Consider the following 5568-nt stretch of genomic DNA (forward strand, 5'->3'; position numbering starts at 1 on the left):
AAAACTCCTTTCAGAACTTCTTAACGAGTGGGTTTGCTATTGGCAAATTCTTTCAGGTCTTGTTTACCTGAGAATATTTTTTATTCTTTCTTTCCATATGAAAGATAATCTTGCCATTTTGGTTGAAACTGTTTTTCACTTAATACTTTGAATATATTTTCCCATTCTTTCCTTGTCCTCATTGTTTCCAATGAGAGGTCTGATGTTAGCCTGATTGGATAACCTTTATAAGTAACCAGATGTTTCTCTCTTACCAATTTTAGTATCTTTGTTTGTGGATTTGGCCAGTCTGCCTATGATATGCCTTGGAGAAGATCTTCTTGGGTTGATTCTATTAGAGTTCCTTTGTATTTCTTAGGTCTGGATATTTGAGTGCCTCTCTAGATTTAGAAAGATCATCAATGCCCATATTAGTTTCTTCACCTTCTGGGATACTCATTATCCAGATATTTAGGCACTTAATGGTGTCTAGTATTTCTCGTACAGTATTCTCATTTGGGAGGGTTATTTTCTCAGTTTTTGTTGTTGTTGTTTTTCTAAATTAGAGGTTTTGCCTTCAACATCCGAGATTCGATCTTCTGCATGGACTAACCTGCTTTTAATACTTTTGAGGGGGGTTTTGATTTCCTGAATGGCAGCCTCCATCTCTTTTAGCTCCATTTGATTTTTTATGGTGTATATTTCCTCTTTCAGATCCTGCAAGAACCTCCTCATCTCCTGAACTCGTCTCTTTCCTCCTGCATCTTTTGGAGTTCATTGTCTCTCAGCTCTTGTATCTCATTTAGTTTTGTCACTATGAATATTCTGAATTCTCTATTGGACATTTCCATGAGTTCCACGGTACCGTCTTTGGATGATGGAGGATTGTTCTTTTCCCTTAGGGGAGAAATATTTTCTTGGTTTCTCATGTTTTCTTGTGCTTCTGCGGTGGTTTCTGGCCATTCTGTGACAAAATCTCTCCTCCACTTGTCTGAATATTTTGGGAGTCTAGACGATGAAGTTTAGAGCATAGCTTCCCTAAACACGGCAGGCCAACATGGCTTCTTGTCTATTTCGGGAGTCTATGAATATTAAGGTTTTTTTCTGTTTGTTTGTTTTCTTTTCTTTTTTTTTTTTTTTTGAGAAGTTTTTGCTATAGGGCACGTGCGCTCGCCAGACAGACAGAGAGAGATAGAGAGACAGAAAGCGAGAAATCACCCTCCAGGGGGGATGGTCACGCCACAATCCCTTCTCCTCCATTCTCCTCTCGTGATCTTGGCCACGCACGCACACGCGCCTGGCGTGAGTTTTAAGCCACCGGGTCCAGGACGCGAACCGTAGCTGACAACGTGGGAGTCCAGCAACATAGCCATTACGCTAACTGCTGGTCCCAAGGTTTTAAGTAGTCAATAAATAGTATCCTCTTTTTCCACTTCATATTGGGTTGTCGGAAAAGTCAAGACATATTTTTCTGTGCAAAAATGTGCCATGACCTTTCTGATGACCCTGTAGTTTTGAACCAATTGAGAAATAAGGCACAGGAAACAAGTAAGCAAAGATGAAAACATCAGCATCCTTACTGATGAAACTGTTCAGTGGACATGGGTTCAGATCTGCAGCCAAGTGGGCCTTTCAAAGGTCTGAATCAGAGACTTACCTAGCCTAGCAATCTAGGCCACTCCACAAAATATACCCTCTCTGAAGACAGGCTGCCTTTAAAAGTGGGAACCAGAAGGGCCAGCCCATGGCATCATGGTTATATCATTGGACTCTCACATGGTCCACAGCGGTTTGAATCTGGGCCGTTGGCTTGAAATTCACACCACGCACGTGTGTATATGCGCCCAAGATCCCAGGAGGAGAATGGAGGAGAAAACACTGTGGCATGGCCATCCTCCCTGGGGAGTGATTTCTCACTTTCCCTTTCACTGTCTCTGTCTCTCTTTCTGGTGAGCACATATGCTGTATGGCAAAAACTTCTAAAAAAATAAAAAGATGGAACCAGGAAGAGTTGAGCCATATATAAACAGTATCTTCTCTCATAGATATTAGTCATGTTCATTATTTTTTTTCTGTAGAGAGCAGTAGTGGGAGGCAGAGAGAGAACAGAGGTTTACTCCTTAACAGTGGACATTGGTCTGCTGTCAACTGTGGAGATCTGTCATTCTCTGTGACATACAGTTCTATTGGGACTGTGCATAAGAATTACACTCCACTCCTGAGTACGGAGGTGGGCATTGGTACCCCATAACCCTGTGGGAGCACAGGTCTCACCAGGGTCATCCAGAGTCATCATATGAGAATATATATATGGACAACAGATGACAAGCTTGATAGGTATGATAAGCAGAGACGAGCAAGGCCAAGAGAGAGCCCCAAAGACATTGTTTGAACGCTGTTTCTTTTATTTTTCTTAAAGTTTATTTATGTATTTCTTCTATGAGCAAGAAAGAGAGAAACAGCACCCCAAACAGGATCTTTTTTTTTTTTTTTTTGGAGAGATTTTTCGCTATAGGGCGCGTGCGCTCGCCAGACAGACAGAGAGAGACATAGAGAGAGAAAGCGAGAAATCACCCCCCAGGGGGGATGGTCACGCCACAATCCCTTCTCCTCCATTCTCCTCTCGGGATCTTGGGCACGCACGCACACGCGGCCGGTGTGAGTTTTAAGCCACGGGGTCCGGGAGGTGAACCGCGGTCAACTACGTGAGAGTCCAGTGACATAGCCATTACGCTAACTGCTGGTTCCCCCAAACAGGATCTTGATGCATTGATCTGCTCCCAGTCTTCAGCCAGCCCTGGGTCATCATGGACAAGCATGTGCCCAGAGTATTTAAGGAAGAACTTCAGACTTGAACCGGCGACTTTCATGTGGGATTACCTGACTGAGCATTGCATTTTTACCTTCACATCAGACTCTGGCCTTGAACATTGTAACATGTTTCATCTTGCACTTTCCAGTTATATGAGCCCGTATTGTCTTTTTATTTTTCTTATAGTAGTTTGAATTTGATTTCTGTTACTTGCAATAAAAAAAGTCCTGTTTAATACAGTCTCGAAACATGAGCGAGCGTTTTTAGACTAGGAAGGGAAGTTGCATTTCAGATAAAAGAAACAGCATGGGCAAAAAGCCTGGAGGTTTGAAATGTTCAGTTGTGGCTAACGTAATGCCAAACAAAAGGGAGAAAATTGACAATGAAATAAAACATCTATGTGGAACAGTGTTGTAAACATCCATTGCTAATAAAATAATTTTAAAAATTAAAAATGAAACATTTTCTTAATATTTTAACAAGACTCCCAAACCAACAGTCACCACTCTTACTCCTTTTTAAATTGAAAATAAAATAAGGACGCCTGTTATAGCCATTATTATTTAATATTGTCTTGGATGTTCTGGCCAGTGCAGTAAGATTTGAAACAGAAATAAGGAATATTTGAAGAGACAAAAATACTTGCAGATGATGTGATTGTATACTTACGTGTTCTCCAGGCAAGGGAAATATACAAAAATCAGTGGCAGTCTTCTACACTATAAATAACCAGTTAGAAGATCCAATGAAAGAGATCCAGGTACATAATAGTAAGATATCTCTATCTATCTAATACTTCAGAATAAACCCAATGAGAGATATGTATGACCTAATAAAAACTATAATACTTAACTGAAAAATATAAAATGACTTTAATGGACAGACATCTTTTGTTTCTGGATAGAATGACTAAATATAAGAATATTAGTTTTGAGGATCAGCAGATGACATAATGGTTACATTGCTGGACTCCACGAAGTCGACCGTGGTTCGAATCCCAGAACTGGCGGCTTAAAAACTCAAGCCAGGCACGTGTATGTGTGCCCAAAATCCTGAGAGGAGAATAGAGGAGAAAGGATTGCAAAGTAGTCATCCCCCAGGAGGTTATTTCTCACTTTTTGTCTGTCTGTCTCTCCAGTGAGTGCATGCACCCCAAAGCAATAATATCCCTCAAAAATAACAATAATAATAATAATAATAATAATAACTGAACAAATAATTCTTTTAAAAATGTATTATTTATTTATCTGCTGTGATTTTCAAACTCTGGGGTCTAGGACTCGAACTGCAGTTGGCCATGTATGAATACAACACCCTAACCACCACACACCACCTGCTGGCCCCAAACAAATAATTCTTACAAAAAACAAAAACAAAAACAAAAACAAACAAACAATCAACCACAGGGCTTATGAGTAAATTGGGATTAGAGGCACGACATTACAAATTTTTGTCAGTGACACATACAAAAAGATGACTTGAGGCCAGCAGATGATGTAATGATTACATCACCAGACTCCCACATGGCCAACTGTGGTTCAAGTCCCAAACCTGGTGGCTTCAAACTCACGCTAGGCTTCAAACTCATGCCAGGTGCATATGAGTGTCTACCCAAGATCCCAGGAGAAGAATGGAGAAGGGGTTGTGGCATAGCCATCCCCCCCAGGAGGTGATTTCTCACTTTCCCTCTCACTGTCTCTGTCTCTCTCCAGTGAGCTCACATTCCCTAAAGCAAAAACTTCTTAAAAAATAGATAAGAACTTAAGGAAAATAGTGTCACAATTTTTCACATGTTAAATGATAAGAAATATACAAATTTTACAATGAACATGCCAGTTTTCCTTGAAAAAGATTCTAAGTTTGCTTGTGGAAGGGGGTGTTGAAGGGATGTAGTTCGTGAGTTATCGTGAAGTGGTAGGAGGGTTATCTCAAATCTGATGGAGAATTGTAGCACCAGATGTAGATGAGTATGGCTCAGAACCCACATGGCAAACTGATGTAGCTGATAGATGTTTGCAGTGTATACATGCATTCATTATATTATCTACCTGGTTTATCTGGGCACAGTTTTCTGCATTTGCCTGTTTCCCACAGTTGAAATTGCACAGCACACATAAGTAAAGGCAAATTTTGCATTCTGTTCTAATGACTGCCCAATAAATATATCAACCACCTTGAAACAAATCTGCATTTCCAAAACAAACTTTATAAGGAATTTGACTGTAATAGAATTATTGCGCTTTGAAAAAGCGTCTGGACCTGGTGGCTTAAAACTCACGCCGGGTGCGTGTGCGTGCCCAAGATCTCGAGAGGAGAATAGAGGAGAAGGGATTGTGATGTGACCATCCCCCCTGGGGGGTGATTTCTCGCTTTCTGTCTCTATGTCTCTCTGTCTGTCTGGCGAGTGCACGCATCCTATAGCGAAAACCTCTCCTCCCCACCCCCCCCAAAAAAGATTATAGCCAAAACCCCTCCTCCCCCCCCCCCCCCCAAAAAAATTGCTTGGAGTACTTTATAAAAGTAACAAGTCAGGGCTGGCAGGTGGTGTAGTGGTTGAGGTGCTGGACTCCCACATGGCTGACTGTTGTTCAAGTTCCAGACCTGGCAGCTCACTTTTCCTTTCTGTCTCTCTCTGGTTAAATGAAAAAAAAAAATTAAATATAATAAATAATTCTTTTTTTTTGGGGGGGGAGAGATTTTTACTATAGGGTGCGTGCGCTCGCCAGACAGACAGAGAGAGACAGAGAGACAGAAAGCGAGAAACCACCCCCCAGAGG

The sequence above is a fragment of the Tupaia chinensis genome, unplaced genomic scaffold (assembly GCF_000334495.1).
Source record: "Tupaia chinensis unplaced genomic scaffold, TupChi_1.0 Scaffold000165_2, whole genome shotgun sequence".
NCBI lineage: Eukaryota > Metazoa > Chordata > Mammalia > Scandentia > Tupaiidae > Tupaia > Tupaia belangeri.